At 38.0% G+C, this 20,736-nt stretch overlaps 1 protein-coding gene across 4 annotated transcripts in view; it reads right to left on the reverse strand.

Annotated features, from left to right (window-relative positions):
• The window catches only part of STARD3NL (STARD3 N-terminal like), a 54,338-nt gene that overhangs the window by 23,174 nt on the left and 10,428 nt on the right, over positions 1-20,736 (reverse strand). Inside the window, exon 1 of one of the 4 annotated variants that reach the window (XM_054559287.2) lies at positions 13,979-14,138. The exons of 2 other annotated variants lie outside the window; for them this stretch is intronic. The gene's annotated coding sequence lies outside the window, so the exon portion shown is untranslated. Of the gene's footprint in view, positions 1-5,376; positions 5,493-13,978; positions 14,139-20,736 lie in introns of those variants that run through there. One more of the 4 variants, XM_063726017.1, reaches the window with a different exon arrangement.

Below are 20,736 nucleotides of genomic sequence, written 5' to 3' on the forward strand. Positions count from 1 at the left end.
GAAGAAGCAAACTGACTGTAGGAAAGGGTGAAGACAGGATGTTAGCTACAACTGAAAGGTGTTCCTGATGACCTGGACCAAACCTCTTGGTGAACGACTCAGTTACCTTGCTGTACCAGGGAGAAAACCTCCACAGTCCTGTAAGTATAACTGTGCATGGGCTAGAAAATCATTTACTGAATGCTTTCCTGGAGCATGTAAGCAGAATGTGTAAATTAGCTATAAAAATGCTTATTTCCAAGCCTGGGCAATATAACAAGGTCCTGTCTGTACAAAAAAGAAAAAAGAAAAATCAGCTGTGCATGGCAGCACATGCCTATAGTCCTAACTACTCAGGACCTGCGTAGGAGGATTGCTTGAGCCCAGGAGTTGAGGTTATAGTGAGCTATGATCATGCCACTGGACTCCAGCCTGGGTAACAGAGCAAGACACTGCCTCAAACGAAAAACAAAAATCACACAAACATCCTTACTTCCTGAGGAGGAATTTCTTTCCATCAAAAGTACCTTACAAACTAAAGTTAGCATTTCCCCATCCTCTTAATGAACAAGCATGTTTCTAGGCCTCTTCTTGGAAAAGAAGTACACACACTAAACAAAAAGTTTAGCACTATGCAAACCACCCGACCAATAATTACAGAAGGTATAGTCCTATACAGAGATGCAGGCCCCTCAAGACCAGAGGGCACTTTTATAATAAAAATTAAAAATGAGTAATCTAAATAATCTGATCTGCTTATGGATGGGACAAAGACATTAAACAAAGTGTGGCGGATGGTATGATTGTCAAGCAGCCTAGTTTCCTTTTCTGTAGGACCTCTCCCTGTGGGATTATATACTCCTGGTTCTACTGAACTCATATCTGTTCTTTAGCCATGAACGTGGCATGTAATGTGGGCAGAAGTTCATATGCCACTTGTGTCCAGAGCTGGTGCATGAATCGCCAGTACGTGGCTCCCCACACTCTCCTTTCTTTCTGCCACAATGACTGGCAACGTCCAGGTAAAGATGAGGATTTTCAAAGCCATAAAATAGAATTTAGAAACAGACGGCTGAGATTTCCCTAAAGCAATATGTTCCCATTTGGTCCTATTATTCACTGTCCAGAACTTTGTCTCTTTACACTTGACCTTGATTTCTCTTCCTTTCCACGCTCAGGAACAAAAGTCTTTCTCATACTTTTTAACAACGTGGTGGTAAAATGGCACAGCATTTATGAAGGCAATTTGATTATGTGAAATAAGATACTTTAAAACCTCCATACTTCTTGATCTTGTAACCCTAAATCTAAATGAAATTAATCAAACTACAGACCTTCAAAGCAAAAACTGATCTATGGCCTTAAAGGTCAGGTTAGTGATTATCTTCAAGCAAGAGGGAAGAAACAGTGATTAGAAGGCAGAGGGTAGAGGGCATATTTAGAGGACTTGGTAAAGTTCTATTTCTTAACCTGAGTAGTGGTAACATAGTTGTGTTCATTTATTGATAATTGATTGATGTACACAGTAGTTTTAGTCATGTGTTGGCTCATGAAAAATTCAAAATGCTATATAGTATATACATGTATACACAACTGAATAGTGTATATTATCTTTCAATAAAAATCCATATTAAAAGACTTTATAATAAGGTATCTATAATAGTATCAATTAGAAAACAACCTAAATAACTAATTAGAATAATTAGATAAAAATCATGGTATAGCCACAGTATAGTCACTAAAATAAATGTTTATGAAGCATTTATAATGACTTAGAAAAAAATGCCTGGGTTATGATAACTAAATTAAAAATCGAATACTAAATGGAATACACACACACACAGTATGTTCAGAACTCTGTAAAATAAACCTAAACCGAATTCTTATAAGAAGGTACCCATGAAATATATCAGATATTGAACCAGCCTTGCATCCCAGGGATGAAGCCCAATTGATCATGGTGGATAAGCTTTTTGACGTGTTGCTGGATTCGGTTTCCCAGTATTTTATTGAGGATTTTTGCATCGATGTTCATCAGGGATATTGCTCTAAAATTCTCTTTTTTTGTTGTGTCTCTGCCAGGCTTTGGTATCAGGATGATGCTGGCCTCATAAAATGAGTTAGGAAGGATTCTCTCTTTTTCTATTGATTAGAATAGTTTCAGAAGGAATGGTACCAGCTCCTCCTTGTACCTCTGGTAGAATTCGGCTGTGAATCCGTCTGGTCCTGGACTTTTTTTGGTTGGTAAGCTATTAATTATTGCCTCAATTTCAGAGTCTGTTATTGGTTTATTCAGAGATTCAACTTCTTCCTGGTTTAGCCTTGGAAGGGTGTATGTGTCGAGGAATTTATCCATTTCTTCTAGATTTTCTAGTTTATTTGCGGAGAGGTGTTTATAGTATTCCCTGATGGTAGTTTGTATTTCTGTGGGATTGGTGGGGATATCCCCTTTATCATTTTTTATTGCATCTATTTGATTCTTCTCTCTTTTCTTCTTCATTAGTCTTGCTAGCAGTCTATCAATTTTGTTGATCTTTTCAAAAAACCAGCTCCTGGATTCATTGATTTTTTGAAGGGTTTTTTGTGTCTCTATCTCCTCCAGTTCTGCTCTGATCTTAGTTATTTCTTGCCTTCTGCTAGCTTTTGAATGTGTTTGCTCTTGCTTCTCTAGTTCTTTTAATTGTGATGTTAGGGTGTCAATTTTAGATCTTTCCTGCTTTCTCTTGTGGGCATTTAGTGCTATAAATTTCCCTTTACACACTGCTTTAAATGTGTCCCAGAGATTCTGGTATGTTGTGTCTTTGTTCTTGTTGGTTTCAAAGAACATCTTTATTTCTGCCTTCATTTTGTTATGTAGCCAGTAGTCATTCAGGAGCAGGTTGTTCAGTTTCCATGTAGTTGAGCGGTTTTGAGTGAGTTTCTTAATCCTGAGTTCTAGTTTGATTGCACTGTGGTCTGAGAGACAGTTTGTTATAATTTCTGTTCTTTTACATTTGCTGAGGAGTGCTTTACTTCCAACTATGTGGTCAATTTTGGAATAAGTGCAGTGTGGTGCTGAGAAGAATATATATTCTGTTGATTTGGGGTGGAGAGTTCTGTAGACGTCTATTAGGTCTGCTTGGTGCAGAGCTGAGTTCAATTCCTGGATATCCTTCTTAACTTTCTGTCTCGTTGATCTGTCTAATGTTGACAGTGGGGTGTCAAAATCTCCCATTATTATTGTGTGGGAGTCTAAGTCTCTTTGTAGGTCTCTAAGGACTTGCTTTATGAATCTGGGTGCTCCTGTATTGGGTGCATATATATTTAGGATAGTTAGCTCTTCTTGTTGAATTGATCCCTTTACCATTATGTAATGGCCTTCTTTGTCTCTTTTGATCTTTGTTTCATCAGAGCCTAAGATTGCAACCCCTGCCTTTTTTTTGTTTTCCATTTGCTTGGTAGATCTTCCTCCATCCTTTTATTTTGAGCCTATGTGTGCCTCTGCACGTGAGATGGGTTTTCTGAATACAGCACACTGATGGGTCTTGACTCTTTATCCAATTTGCCAGTCTGTGTCTTTTAATTGGAGCATTTAGCCCATTTACACTTAAGGTTAATATTGTTATGTGTGAATTTGATCCTGTCATTATGATGTTAGCTGGTTATTTTGCTCGTTAGTTGATGCAGTTTCTTCCTAGCCTCGATGGTCTTTACAATTTGGCATGTTTTTGCAGTGGCTAGTATCGGTTGTTCCTTTCCATGTTTAGTGCTTCCTTCAGGAGCTCTTTTAGGGCAGGCCTGGTGGTGACAAAATCTCTCAGCATTTCCTTGTCTGTGAAGTATTTTATTTCTCCTTCACTTATGAAGCTTAGTTTGGCTGGATATGAAATTCTGGGTTGAAAATTCTTTAAGAATGTTGAATATTGGCCCCCACTCTCTTTTGGCTTGTAGAGTTTCTGCCGAGAGATCAGCTGTTAGTCTGATGGGCTTCCCTTTGTGGGTAACCCAACCTTTCTCTCTGGCTGCCCTTAACATTTTTTCCTTCATTTCAACTTCGGTGAATCTGACAATTATGTGTCTTGGAATTGCTCTTCTCGAGGAGTATCTTTGTGGCGTTCTCTGTATTTCCTGAATTTGAATGTTGGCCTGACTTGCTAGATTGGGGAAGTTCTCCTGGATAATATCCCACAGAGTGTTTTCCAACTTGCACACGTATGTTTACTGCAGCACTATTCACAATAGCAAAGGTTTGGAACCACCCCAAATGTTCAACAATGATAGACTGGATTAAGAAAATGTGGCACATATACACCATGGAATACTATGCAGCCATAAAAAATGATGAGTTCATGTCCTTTGTAGGGACATGGATGAAGCTGGAAACCATCATTCTCAGCAAACTATCACAAGGACAAAAAACCAAACACTGCATGTTCTCACTCATAGGTGGGAACTGAACAATGAGAACACTTGGACACAGGAAGGGGAACATCACACACTGGGGCCTGTTGTGGGGTGGGGGGAGAGGGGAGGGATAGCATTAGGAGATATACCTAATGTAAATGATGAGTTAATGGGTGCAGCACACCAACATGGCACATGTATACTTTGTAACAAACCTGCACGTTGTACACATGTACCCTAAAACTTAAAGTATAATAAAAATAAAAAATAAAAAAATAAAAATATTAAAAAAAAAGAAATGTATCAGATATTACCAATGATTCTCTCTGACTGATGAGGTTATATTTTCCCCCTCCTTTGGCCTTTTTCACACTTTTTGCACTTGTTATATGTTTACAACGAGAGGCACTAAATTCAAACATCACTTTGCTGAGGTTCTGTACAGATGTCCTCAGAACGCTAAGCAGCCTTTCCCTTTCTTTTCTGCCAATATAGGCAACATTAGGTAGTGTGTGTCTCTGTCATTCAATCTGTTTCCTCAGAGTCAGCAAATCAGCAAAGCATTTTGAAAAACTCATTAAGAAGCCACTTAAGCGTTTAGTAAAAGGAAAGAAAATAATAAGCTCCCAAATTAAAAGCATTCTTACATAATTTCTGTCTTAATGAGGTCAATGCCACCCTAGTGGAAGGTATAGCAACGACATACTCCCCAGTAGCAGCTCTTAACACAAAGCTTGCAAAGCACTACCACCTGTCAAACTTCTAGGAGTTAATTCTGAAACAGTAAGTAAATATGAATGTAATTAATACATCTTTTGTGACGAAACACATATTTTAAGTTTAAGAAAATAGCTGAGGCCGGCCGCAGTGGCTCATACCTGTAATCCCAGCACTTTAGGAGGCCGAGACTGGCAGATCACTTGAGGCCAGGAGTTCAAGACCAGCCTGGCCAACACGGGGAAACCCGGTCTCTACCAAAAAATACAAACATTAGACAGGAGTGGTAGTGCACACCTGTAGTCCCAGCTACTCGGGAGGCTGAGGCAGGAGAATCGCTTGAACCTGGAGGCAGAGGCTGCAGTGAGCTGAGATGGTGCCACTGCACTCCAGCCTGGGCAACAGAGTGAGACCCTGTCTCAAAACAAAACAAACAAAAAAAAGAAATCTGGATGAATGAATACAGACATATTTTTGCAACAATATATCCTACATTATGAAAAAGCAACTCAAATAATTCTAAGCCAGTCTAATAATTAGCAGCTATATTTAAAAATTAATTTAAATTATTAAATTCACTAATATGTACAGAAAATTGAACAAATTCAAAATTCAAACCAAGGACTGATTTTAGGAGGAAGATCATTTTCAAGGAAATTAAATCACTTTCTTAGTTTCACTCCTTTTTCCTTCCACAAACCCACTTCTTATGAATAAGAAAGATTAAGAAACGTACCAACCCTAGAAATCTGAAATATATTTCAAAATTAAAAAATGACATTAAATACACAATGGAAACACATGGCTTGGGAAATGAGAATCATTACATTATTTTTCATATGTATATGTGTAACTGCTAATGAGCAAGAATTTATAGATACTTTTACCTCAATAAAAAAAGTTACACAAAGCACAAGACATCTCTGAGCAGACTGGCTCTAATCAAACTGATCTTTCTCTGGGAAAAAGGGAAGTTGTAAAAAGGACAGCGAGCTTGTTTTTCTTTTTCTTTCTAGTTTACCTACTTAATCCAGTGAATTAATTGGTCTAGATGTAACCAATGACAAGGTTAATCTCTGTTAGGTTATGAAAACACATGGTTCAGACTTCTAGAATTAATTTTTTGAGTGAAACTTTTACTTAAAAACAGAAAAATTAGAGAGGAAGGGTGCTTAGTTTGAGGGACTCATGTTAGAAACATACTATTCAAACTCAGAAACATTTGGCCATCTTTGTCCTCTATCTCCCTTACTGCTGGTGAAACTGACTAACAGTCACATATGGCCTCTTGCAGCACACAACAGCAGGTCAACAAAGTTGACAGGCTCTACTCCCCATTCCCCCAAAAAACAATTACTCCTGATTGATAATCTATTTGGGGGATCGGTAAGGGCCTGTGGGCTAGTGGGAAGGGAGAGCTCAAGAATCTTTCTTACTCCTACAAAGCAGACTGTAAACTGGGAAATTTGGGAAGCACTGGTGAAAAATACTAAGGAAATATCAGCTAATTTATGCTCTGTAGGAAACTCTTGGTTTCTGCATTATTAGCCCTTAAAATAAGACTGGCTTTTCTTTCTGTGACTCATTTCATTGTGATAAACTTGAGTTAAAACATTCTAAATACAAGCGTATTTGAGTTAATATACTAGATACACTTCTAAATGTTCTTAAGGAACTCAGACTTAACACATAGAACGTTTAGCCTGAGTTCCTTAAAAAATATATAGGTTAAATGAGGATTAAAAATAGTGGAACAGGGAAGAACGAGAAGCACTGCACTAGCGTCTTCACCAGCCTTGAAGCGACACAGCAGGTTAAGGGCAGACAGGTACCTTCAGCCAGGTGATACATTTCCAGATGGGTGAAATGGAGAAACCATGCCTCAGAGCAGTCTGGGGTGGGGGCTTTGAAGGGAACAGTGAGGAGGACTACATCTACCCAGCTGCTTCTTGTTGCCTATTTCCACCTGTCAAATTACTCCTGACAGTGAGTTAACTCTACTACATTTCTAGTTGCTTCATCTGGCCAAGGTAGCCTCTCTTAAAGCCAGATTACACATTTCTGGGATGGCATTTCATTCGAGTCTTGAGGGAAGATACAAAAACTGGGTGTGGGACTGGCTAGCCTAGGTGCTGGAACCCCACAGACTAGAGTAGAGCTGCCTGCCCAGCAAAGCCAGTGGCTGCAGGTTCTTGAGGCAATGCCAAGAGAGTCTGAGAAAGTGCAGAAAAAGTGTCATGGAATTTTCATACGCAATAAAGTTATGAATTTTTGGTGTGCATATGCACCAATATCACATGTGGATCTTGGTTAATCCCCAATACCTGAACCATGTGATTCTGACACTCATTGAGAAAGAGCCCTTCCTTTTAATGAGTAAAGAGAAGGATCATTCCTTAAAGCCACTTTCTACTGTCTGGTTATTGGATTTCATTCTAACCATATCCTTCAGAAAGTTGAAGTATGGGGTGAGTTCCTTCAGAGAGACTTTTCTGAATGCTCCCCATATTCCAACCTCCAGGCAGTCAGATGCATTTCCCCCAAGCTCCCCTAAGTCTGTGGATGTGCCACTTAATGATACTGCTTACCACACTAGGCCTTAATTATCCACTTCACTGCCTCTCCCACTAACTAGTATATTCCTTAAAGGCTCTGAATTTGACCACAGCACACGACAGACAGCAGGAACAGAACAAATATCAACTGCATAAATTCTATCTAGCATCTAGCACATATACTAGCAGAGAGTAGGCTCTCAGCAATCTCTGTTGAATTCAGGAGATTACAACTGTTTGTTTTTGTTTGTGAGGAAGAGCTTGGGTATTTTTCCAGATGTCATTTCAGAAGTATTATTCAATCCGGGATACTGAGATCCTCTCTGGGGTTGGCTTAAGGAAGGCCATACCTCTCTAAAGAGGGTGCTAAGTATTGATTGGCTGTATACACAGGAAGCTAAATCTGCAATTCAGAATTTATCCCAACTGTGTGGGAAGTATGGGAGTGAAGAATTAGAAAATAAAGAAAAACATTTGGGTGAGAAGATGAGAATCCCCTTTGGTTGTTTTTTGAAAAAGAGATTGATGTCTTATTTTATACCAATGTGTAACTATCCTCCTCTATACTACAGGATCAGTCAGCTATTTCTATTTATGCTACATTAACAAATCACTAAAAACTCAATGGCTTAAAGTAACCTATACATTTATTCTCAAGCTCACAGGTCTGTATGCTGCCTGAATTTCCCCTGATCTAGGCTGCACCTCATGATGGGTACAGAGCTGGGTCAAAACATCAGCTCCATCTGCTTCCACACAGAAGTGACACTACCCAGATGGTGACCAGCAGCTGCTATGGAGCAGGAGCTACCACTACTTGCATTTTACAGGAGCCCCACAATCTCTCAGCCTTCCTAGGAGGAGAAGAGAGACTGTGCACCTCCTGTTGACAGCCAAGCCAAGTCTCTCAACCCAACCACCCAGCCTTCTCAGCACTACTTATGGCAGCAGCCAGGACACTGTATGTTTTCCTCCAAAACAATGTTGGAATAATAGACATTAAAAATATTTAATTTAGAAAGGCCTTAGTCATCATATTAGCTAAAGGTCTTTGGAGATGATTTGGCTTAGAGACATGTTTTCTTGGTCTTGTACAGTGTTTCTTAAGATACTGACTTAACTGCTAACATTTTAATTAATTAATTACTTTTTCCCCAGATTTCCAGCTTCTCTTGAAAAGTCAAAAGGTATAGAATCACCAGGTCTGCATTCTCTTACCATGATAATAAAGCCAAGCTGCTGACCACTTTCAGTGGGGCACGCACTCTCCAGTTGGCCTCAATCTTCACCTAGCCTGGAGGCAACTGACTTTGCCAGCCTGATCTTTCTGACTCTTTTTACAGGCAAAAACGGTGGGGCCTACATGGATCCATCTAAGAGATATTTCAGGATAGTGTATACTTAGGATTAAAACTTGGCTCTTTCCTCTCTATCATCCTGCCTTACCCCAGATTCACAGAAGAAAGTAGGAGACATATCAAGAAGTGTTCACATGGTGTGCGAAATACAGTCATGGGATTTGAGAGTCCCAAAGGACAGACTGCCATGGCTGTGCCCACTGTATCCTGGGACTGGGTGCCCCTGGAAGCAGGACGCAGCCTGAGCTGGCTGTCTTGCAAGGCCCCCCACTGTTATGAGACCTGGTTAATGACACAGAAGTCCTGTTTAGAGCCCTCACCTTCCGAGATGAAGCAGCTAGAAGTAGGAAATGGGAACAGTGAGGGAATAACCTGACATTTATAAACTTACCTTGCTAGTATGAGAAAGACGCCTGAAAAAACACAGATGCTTTAAAAATAAGCATGCATAGAGAAGAGAGATGTGGGGAGGAAGCTAATCCAGAGTACTAAAAACACAGCAAGACAGCATCACCTTCATATTCTAAAGGCACCCATGTGACATGAGGAACATTATGGCATGCTAACAAGACCTGGAAAACTGATATGTCAAATTTAACCAGTAATTCAAACTTAGATAACATAAAAAGTTCTGCTTAATGTCTGCCTATATGAGGCTGTCTACATTTTGAAAACACCTCAAAGATGGTTTGTAGATAAGATATTCTTAAAAAAAAGAAACAAGTGGCTGGGCACAGTGGCTCACAAATATAATCCTGGCACTTTGGGAGGCCAAGTAGTCTGAGAGCTGCCTGGGCAACACAGTGAGTCCTCATCTCTTCAAAATATTTAAAAATTAGCTGGGTATGGCAGTGTAGACTTGTAGTCTTAGCTACTCAGGAGGCTGAGGCAGGAGGATCACCTGAGCCCAGAAATTCCAGCCTGCAGTGAGCTAAGATTATGCCACTGCACTCTAGCTTGGGAGACAGAGCAAGGCCCTGAAAGAAAAAAAAATGAAAGAAAGAGAGAAAGAGAGAGGGAAAGAGAGAAAAGAAAGAGAAAGAAAGAAAGAAAGAAAAGATAATGCTATCTCACAGGATCAGAAATTCATAGGGAAAGGACTGGCAGTGGGCAAGGTTAGGGAGCTGATGCATGTGTGTGACACTCCAGCCTCCTGAGTCTGAGAAGCTTCACCACGAAGCTCTACAGGAAAACTTTCATAAAGCCAAAAGCAAACAAATCTTTCTTTGGCGAACTGCCCATTACAATTACGTTGACATTTCAAAGCAGCCTTGTTTTCCTGTATGCCATATACGCTCCATATTAAATACAATGTCCAGAAAAAAAACAGGCGTTTAAAAATTAAATCCAGTATTCCCAATTTTAGAAATATTTTTTCTAAAAATTTATTTCATAAATTACATCCAAATTAATAGCTGAGGCAATAGAAAGCTACTATATAGAGAAATCTGTGTAAAAACCAGTCATCTCAAAATATTATGTGAAAAATTCTATAAGGCATTTAAATAAACTCACTCGGCCAGTTATTTGGTATTACTTCAAATTAAAACATATTTTTGGACACAAAGAATCAAATTTTGTCAGCAAATTCCTAACGTGCCAAGTGAAAACAAGTGAAATTTTAAAAAAAGAAACAGAGAAAAAGAAGTTTATGTATGAAACTCTACAAAGCATTCCATAGATATATATCATCAGGTCTACAATGGGGAATAATTTTGAAACAAAGGAATACTGAGAGTTACACTATTAAAAAAACACATAATGAATCAGAGTACATGTGCTATATCCTCAAAGAAACAAAATAGCTCACAAGCCAAGCAATGAGAACAAGCTGACAGGCACATGCTCAAGCCTAAAGAGGAGAAGAGGGAATGTGCCCATCAGAAAGAGGATGGGTCAGCCAGGACAACACAGGAAAAGGAGTGTCATGATCCAATGTGACACTGCATCAACTATCTCCCATCCATTGGCCAAGTGATTCCTATAATTGATTGACAACAATTTAATTTAATAATCCTCTGCATACCTCCCACATCCTTTTTCTAATTCCATGTTTCTGATTAAGATGTAACATTTTATGTAAGGAAACAACAGGCTGGTCAGGTTGAAGCAAACATTCAGTCCACATGGCAGTTAAGGTGTTCACGGCAGACACTGAGACATGAGCCTACTCATGCAAGGCAAAGCCAAAGCCACTTGCAAGTGGGCTCTTTAAGCTGCTGACTAATCAGGTTTCTCAGTTAACAAGGAGAAGGTCTGGGTTCAAACACGAATAATGTCACCAATGTGATAATACGGAGTAGTTTCTTGGGAGATGGGGTCTAGATGTTTCTAATGACCTACATTGGCACCATCAGCTACAAACTACTCTTTGGGAACTTCTAGAGATATTATTCAGACACAATCTAAATGATGGATAGCTATTACAAAATACTCGCACATTCTGTACATGGTATGCAAGTGGTAATTCCAAAAAAGAATTATAGAAAGGTTGTATCATCACTCAGATATTCCCCCAGTATCTCCTTATAAACTTACAGGTAATTATCAATAATTTTCCTTAACTGGAATTATTAAGTGGACTACAGTTAGCAAGCTCAAAGCAAAGCTAGAATCACTGAACTTGACTATACAATAATTTGTTTATTCTGACTTGCAAGTATTTGGGTATGATTACTAATTCACACCCAATAAAAGTCAGAGGAGGTTCACAGCTCACACAAAGGCTTTTAATAAGGCCACAATAACTCAAGGTGCATAATTAAGCTCTGAAAATTCTGACACATATTCTTTCAACTCAGCAAGTATGGCTAACACTGGGATTTTTAAAAACTGCTAAGTGTGGCCGGGTGCAGTGGCTCACGCTTGTAATCCCAGCATTGTGAAAGGCCGAGGCAAGTGGATCACATGGGGTCAGGAGTTCGAAACCAGCCTGGCCAACACGGTAAAACCCTGTCTCTACTAAAAATATAAAAATTAGCCAGGCATGGTGATGCGCGCCCGTAGTCCCAGCGACTCAGGGGGCTGAGGCAGGAGAATCACTTGAACAGGGAGGCGGAGGTTGCAGTGAGCCGAGACTGTGCCACTGCACTCCAGCCTGGTCTACAGGGCGAGACTCAGTCCAAATATATATATAAAATTAGGCTTAATATTCACCACTCAGTATTAGTGTATGCTTTATCAGAAAGAACAGAGATACAAAATGTTTTAAAAACAAAAAAAAGGCAAATGCTATGTAAATGGAAGATTATAATCACAATGAAAGGTTTTGACATTTACTTTTTTAGCCTATTTGATATTTTAATGATACGAATACAGATTAATACTATAATTAAAATTTTTAAGACAGATAATTATTTTTTAACTCTACAGTCATAGACTATATACTATGTTGAGGAGGTAAGCCATATTTATAAAATTGATCACAAAACTAGACCACCAAAAAACACGTAATAAATCTTGCAATAAGGAACTCTATAAAGAATGAGCAGTGCATAAAATAGACTTCCATAACATAGTACTATTTTCTAAAATAACATTGAAATAAAAATATTTAAAAAGTAAAACAAACTATTGGGAAAAAATGACAATAAAAACAGTGGAAAGCTGTAAACTTGGGCTTACTATCAAAATCACTAAAGTAATTTAATTACTTTTAAAATAATGAATAAAATTAAATAATTCAGCATTTAAATAATAAAGTTAGAAAGCTGCAACTATTCTATATGGAAAACGATGGAAAAGAAAAAAAGAAAAACAATGAATACAATTAGTAAATCCAAAAGGAGGATGACGATAACTGTTGCAAGCTGGGGAGTGGGAAAAATGTGATTCTTTATAACAAAAACTCTACTTTTGTACTTGATGAACACTTCATAAACAAATTTAAAATATATAGATAAACCCAGTGATCAGTCCTTTAAAAGGGCAAATGTAAAGTACTAATAAAGGGAGTAATAAAGGAATACAAGTACCACTATAGAAGAAGTCACTTTCAAAGTATATGTAATATTTTAATTCCACTTGAAAACCATAACTAAAGTCAATACTCTGGAAATATATAAATTACACTAAGAAGAAGCAAATGACCTGAATAGAATAAACCATTCCAAAAAAAGAATAGTGAAAAATAATTATCTAGCAAAGGGACTGGAGTCAGACAGTTTTATGGGCATTTCAATATTTGAAATAAAAGACAAAATCCTACATATTGATTCAGAATGTTAAAAAGGAAAGCTATCCTATTATTAAATAAAGCTAGGATAATACTGACATTATCTGAACAAGAACATGTAACAACACAAGAATATTAAAGATTGCAACATACAACAGGACAAAAGTATAAACTAACCCCACATATTAATATAACATCATTATATATTACATAACATTGTATATCATATATTAACAATAACAAAATGAATAGAGCTTCCTCACACTGGGACTCACTGTCTCAGGCACAATGCTGAGTACTTAAGATACATAATGTCATTTAAACCTCAGAACAGCTCCCACAAGTCAGACAAACATATCAGAGCTTATTCCTAAAACCTCACATAATTCAAAACACATATAGATAAAAACTAATCCTGGCTGGGCACAGTGGCTCACGCCTGTAATCCCAGCACTTTGGGAGGCCGAGGCGGGCAGATCACAGGTCAGGAGATCAAGAACATCCTGGCTAACACAGTGAAACCCCGTCTCTACTAAAAATACAAAAAAATTAGCCGGGTGTGGTGGTGGGCGCCTGTAGTCCCTGCTACTCGGGAGGCTGAGGCAGGAGGACGGCGTGAACCCAGGAGGCAGAGCTTGTAGTGAGCCGAGATCGCGCCACTACACTCCAGCCTGGGTGACAGAGTGAGACTCCGTCTCAAAACAACAACCACAACAACAACAACAAACTAATCCTAATAGGAGGACAGACATTTCTGTTTACTCATTAAAACGTTTCACTGCATTTCAAAAGCATGCACGAACACAACTTACAATTCATTTAGGCCAAAAGCTTTGAAATTATGTACATTTTGATTGGTTTTTCATTGGAGGCAGGTGGCAGGGGGAACTTGCATAATTTCAAACTTTGTAGGACAACTCTTCATTTCCAAGTGGATATCTGTTTCACTCTCTTAAAATGTGGCTAAGTCTCTTATTCTGAAAGAGACATAGAGAAACACATAGAGAGAGAAGGATTTTGGAAAGAGCCAGGCAGAAACACATCCCTGACATAAAAAAAAAAAAAAATGTAAGCTGAAAGAAAATTGGAAACTGACAGTTGGCCTCAGGAGACAAGGAGGAGTGTGTGCCCGATCTTCAGGGGCTATATGTGTGGAAAGAGAGGGCAGACTTATATTTATCAGTGGAAGCCAGAAATCTGAACTGTAACAGGAAATTTTCCAAATATTAAGCATTAGCTCATTTGTTTAAAAAAGCACTTAGTTGACAGCAGCCGATTAGAGAAGCAAATTAAATTTATGAGATTATTTATTAAATGGTTTCTTGGGACCTTCATTCAGGTAGAGCTCAAACTCTTTAATTTTGCCTAACCTAACACTGGCCTACTTCTCCACAGCCACTTCATCATGGTAAAAAATCACAAGCAGTTCCCTAAAGACATTACGTTCTCACAAACCTCTGCTTGCATTTTTCTCTCCAGTGGCACCTCGAGTGCCACTCTCCTTATCTCTAAAGTTCTGACCCATTTGATAAGCCTTAATTCAAAACCCATTTTCTCAGGGAAACCTTTGTTTCCTCTAACTCTTCTAAACCTCTCTGCCCCTATCAGAAAAGAGTGTACACAGACCTCTATAATTACATCTATCATGCCGCATACTTTTGTCTTCCATTTAAAAAAGCAAGCAAACAAACAACAACAACAAAACTTTGTTAACAAGAGCTCACTTTTATGATTTTGTGATTCATATATTTACCAGTTCCTTCAATCTGGGGGAGTGGGAAAAGAAACTAGACACAGAAAGAGAGAGAGAAAGCAAAAAAAGAAAGGCAAGGCAGCCATTTAAAATAGCATCAAAAACAAAACACTAAGGAATAAATTTAATAAAAGATATGCAATATCGCAAAACTGAAAGCTACATAATACTGCTGAGAGAAATGGAAGTAGTTGAAAATAAATTGTGAGATATACCATGTTCATGGATTGGAAGAATTCATATTGTTAAGATATCAATTCTCCTCAAATGGATCTACAGATTCAACTCAATCCCAATCATAATCCCACCATGCCTTTTTTTTAATAGAAACTGACAAGCTAACTCTAAAATGTATACAAAATGCAAAGAAATAAGCCTGTCCAAAGCAATCTGGGAAAAGAACAAAAATAGAAGACACATTAGCTAGCTTAAAGACTTTCCACAAAGCTTCAGTAATCAAAACAGTATGGTACTAGCATAAGAATAAACAAATAGGTCAATAGAACATAATAGAGAGTATATAGAGTATATAAATAGGCCCACACATATATGGTCATTTCAATTTTGACAAAGCTGTCAAAGTAATCCAATGGTGAAAATAAAGTCTGTTTTCTGCAAACAGTGAAGAAAACAACCAGATATTAAAACTGAAAAGAACTTCAAACCCTAACTCACACCAGGTAAAAAATAATTTAAGATGATTTACAGACCTAAACGTAAAAATTAAAAATACAAAGCTTTAGAAGAATGTGTAGGACAATTTTTTTTGCAATATTTTTTGCAAACATTTCTTAAAGAAGACACAAAAAGTTATAACCATTAAAAAAATTGTGTAGGCTGTCATGAAGGGGCTCCCCCTGGTTCATTTGGGACAACTTGAACATAAAAATGAATAATGACAGTAATGTTGGAATTTACATTGGACAAATTTAAAAATTCCATGAGTCCATGGCAATATTGTAAATAAAAGACAGATGGCATGGGAAGAGTTCTTCTATACAGAAAAAAGTCACACAAAAATGTAAAAGGAATAATAAAATTAGAAAAATCAATGGTTTGCAACTCCCAGTGTAGTAACAGATTCAGGCAAGGACCATTATGGATGCCAGCAATTATTAAAAGGTTGTTGGGGGATATGATATTATAGTTTCAAAGCAGCATCTCTCAGATTATTTAATAATTTCATTGGGGATGATATGCTTTTACAGTGGAGAGATCTGGCAGGCACCATCTGAACTAAGTAATCAAACAGCATCACCAATACTGGAGCAAGCTGGCATTACCTGCCTTCTGATGCGTTGCAACAAGAACTATATAATATCAATTATGATAAATCCTTGCCAGAAGTTTTACTTGAATTTAGTCATTAAAAATAATAATAATAAACAGTATATGGGACATTCTACAAGTCAACTATCCTGGACTCTTCAGAGAAGTCAATGTGGTGAAAAACAAAAATAAAAAGAATAGTGGTGTGAATACTCTTCAAATAGAAAAGAGCATAAAGAGACTCAAGCATCACATGCAATGCACAAGCCTAGAATGAATCTTGAATTAAAAAACAAAAGCCACAAAAGTCAATTGGAGAATTGATTACAGTTTAGTAATGGTTATGCAGGAGAATGCCCTTATTCTTAGGAGATGCACACTTAAGTACTAAAGGATAAGTGTCATCATGTATGCAACTTATTTCTGATTCATTCGGAAAAAACTTATTTCTGATTCATTTGGAAAAACGTAAGGGCATAAGGCTGTTTTGAGATGGCACTGCTGTGTCTGTACCTATCTATCTATACACAGTATATACACACATACATACGATATTAATACATTTAAACATAAGATGCATACAGTATACATACACATATGTAGCATATGTATGTACCATAATCCCCCTCCCCAACCTTATCTGAAGTTTCACTTTCCAGTTTCAGTTACCTGAAACACTTGAACTACAAAAATACTACATAGAAAATTCCAGAAATAAATGTTCATGAGTTTTAAATTGTGTGTCATCATGAGTGGCATGATGAAATCTCCCACTATCTCACTGCATCCCACCCAGAACATGAATCACCCCTTTGTCCAGAACAGCCACACTGCATATGCTATCTGCCCATTATTGTATAAGTAAAACCAAAATATTTATAGGGGTCTGGTACTACCTGTTGTTTCAGGCATCCCCTGGGGGGGGCTTGAAATGTGCTGTCCATGGATAAGAGGTAACTATTGTATAGCAAAGAAAGCAAAGGCAAATTTTCATGGCAAAAAAATCATGAGACCAACTTTGCTCTTAAGTATGTGCTACACTTAAAGGTAAAGACAAACCAAACATCCTCAAAAACCTCTTAAATCATGCTATAAAACTGAATGCATATGAATTTTGTACACGTACCTTTGTATAATAATTCCTAGATACACAACAGTTTGAGTTGCACTGATAGACTTAAAGGAAAACCCATATAAGAATTCCGGATACCCAAATCATTCTGCCCTTAATACAACTATCAAATTACCTAAACACAAATGGAGATAGTTAAAGGCTTCTAAAACATGCATGACTAATAGATAGAAGTCATTCTATTTGCATTTTGAGCCAATGTCACTTATATAACTGAAAATGGTCTTTTATTATTGTTGCTGCTATAAGGTGTATGTGAAATAGTGGAGTCACATCATCCAATGGTTTGGGGTCTAAAGTTTGCTCAGGTCTTTAGTAAAAACGTGTACAACATACACCACAAGCTTTTACAAGCCAAGTTGCTCCTTCATTTGTTCCCTGCACTAGAACTCAGGGACCCCTGGGGAAAGACAGATCTTTTACAAAGCACCACCTACCAAGGCTCAGACACACCATGTGTTATTTAATTCACATGGCTGACTTATTACACTTGGATGCACATTTCAACTGCACTTCCTTCTGCTCCTCTCCTTACTTTCCTTTATGAATTTTGACAGCCCAACTCCATGGTAACATCTTTATATATTATTTCCATGGTGTTATTCTTAATCTTTATTTTCTAGGCGTCATATTTTCCAGTGTTATTTATATTCATTTGGGATGTAATTAATGCTTTCATTCCATCTTAATAAATCTTCTCACTCTTGAATGCTTTGTGTTCTGCCCTCTTCCCACACACACACACATCCGAGGCTGCCTGTTAAAATTTGGTCATTGTTTTGTAGTCTTGTCTCATTCAATGATTTCTGCTACCATCAGCAGATAAAAGTAATTGTGTGCCCATAACAGAATTTAACCTTTCAACAATCTGCTTTAAGACTCAGATTTATTTAGAAATTAACATCAATGACTTAGAAAAATTTAAGGGGAAAAATACATGTCATGGTGCTTTTAAGTCACTCCTCTGGCAGACATTAATTTATCTCCTGAACTCCAACTGTTTTTTAAAGCAACGCAATTTCTATGTGATCTATTTCCTATAGGAATATTAAAAATATTACTAAACTTTCATTTGACACGTAATGCAGAGATAAATATTAAGATTTAAAGATGGCTGGGTAAATGCATATCAATGTTTTCATAATTTACGAGACAAACCTAAAATATACATTGAGAAGCTGAATCTGGATGTGAACTACATGGTTTAAGAATTGCACTTGATAATGTTTGAAAATTCAAGTTTGCCAAGAATATACCACATCTACTTCATTCACCCCACAAATATGTTTGAGCATTAAAATTGTGTCAGGTCCCCTTCTGAGCACTCCCATGGTGATGAACAAAACATCTATCCTCACAGAGTTTACCTTCTACAGGAAGGGGATGGAAGACAAAGTAGGGCTGGAAACATTGTCATTTTAAACTGAGAGGTCAAGATTATTTCATTGAGGCAGCATCTGAGCAACGACTAGCAGGAAATAAGGGAGAAATGCCAGGTAGATACAAGGAGGAAGGGCACTGCAGATAGAGGGAAGAACAGGGGCAAAAGTTCTGAGGAGGGGTGGAACTGGTCACAGAGGAGTGCAGCCAGGTGGCCAGCGAAGCTGCAGCCAAATGAGAGAGGGGAAGAGCCTCAGATGATGACAGATCAGTTAACAAAGGGCTGGGCCTTGTGTGTGGGCCACTGTAAAGTCTTACTCTGAATGAGATGGGAAGACACCAGAAGATTTTCAGTAGAAGAGAAAAATAATGTAGCTTAAGTTTTAAGAGGCTCTGCTGAAAGAAGCAAAGAAGTGGGGAAACCAGTTAGGAGACAGCGGCAATAATTCAGGAGAGAGATGATGTACTGACTCCATAGAATGGGGTGAGGGCAGTAGACGGGATGAGAATAGATTGGTTCCAAGTAAGGAGCCCAAAGCATTTGGTGACAGATTAACCATGGGGTATGGGAGAAAATGAGGACTAAAACAGAACTGCAAGATTTAGAGCTTGAGAAACTGGAAGGATGGATGTGCTATTTAGTGAAAGCGCGAAGCTAGACAAGGGGCAGTTTTGAGCAAGAATATCAGTTCAGTTTAGACATAAAGCATGAGATGCTTATTAATATCCAAGTTGAGATAAAGTAAACAGCTGGATATGAATCAGGAATTCAGGGGAGCATAGAGATGAAATTTTAAAACATAAGATAGGCAGAAATAAGAATATTCTTCTATGCCATAAAAATGAAAAAAAAACCTAATAAATTTTATCTATTTATAGAACAGAAAACAATTATGAAGTGGGCCCTATGTAAGTCCACTAAGAGTTCCCATTTTAGTAAACCATAAGCGTTCAGCACTGAAAAAATGTAACACCACACAGGCATTTAAAAGGATTCAAAGGTAATACAAGAGGTCTCATGCTCTCAGCAGAACCTACATCTAGTCAATAGGGAAGATATATAAATAATACAAGTGAATGACTGAAGAGAGGGAAAAAAATCAAGTATATATTATTGACAATAACCACGCCATCAGGACTGTTGCTTGGTCCAGGCAAAGAAGAGCAAGCCAGAAAGAAGAAAGGCATTTGACAATGTATATAAGTTGTTCCATAGACTACAGGTTGGCAAAATGGGAAGATGCCACACAGCCGCCCAGTAATGTTGGGTGGTACGAAATACTTGTTAGCTCATCAACCCTGCAGGGGTCAACAACTTGGTAGTCAGTTATTTCACTAGCATGGGCTGAGTCAGCCAGCTGGCATGTTGGAGCTGGGTCTCACCACTCGTTCAATGCAAGTCTCTCTCAAGATGGGCCCTGGGGATTAAGTATATTCTTTTATTTATTTCTCATTTTTTTTTAGAAGCTGCTGTCAGGTAGCCCAAAGTAACTGAAACAATGGGGTCTCTATAGCTACCTTCCTCCAGCTTCTATTGTCTCCAACCTTTTATTCTCCTCATAGTGGATTTCTCCTGGCGTTCAAATTGATTTTGCAGCTTTTTTCCCCCTTTCTCAGCTTTGGCTCTAACTCCTAAACTTAAATACAGCCATGTGTCACTTAATGACAGTGATACATTTTGAGAAATGCGTCATTAGGTGACTTCCTCATTATCACAGTGTTAACTGACACAACCTAGATGGTAGACCCACTGTACACCTAGGCTATATGGTACAGCCTATTGCTTCTAGGCTATAAAGCTGTACAGCATGTTACTGTGCTGAATACTATAAGCAACTGTAACACAATGAGAAGTATTTGCATATCTAAACACAGAAACAATACAGCAAAAATATGGTATTATAATTTTATAGGACCACCATCATATATGCAGTCCATTGTTGACCTAAATGTTGTTATGCAGCACATGGCTGTATTTTCTCCACAGCTCACCTAAAAACTCCTTTGTTTTAATCTTCCAGGTCACAGAGCTATTT

This window comes from Pongo abelii, chromosome 6 (assembly GCF_028885655.2).
Source record: "Pongo abelii isolate AG06213 chromosome 6, NHGRI_mPonAbe1-v2.0_pri, whole genome shotgun sequence".
NCBI lineage: Eukaryota > Metazoa > Chordata > Mammalia > Primates > Hominidae > Pongo > Pongo abelii.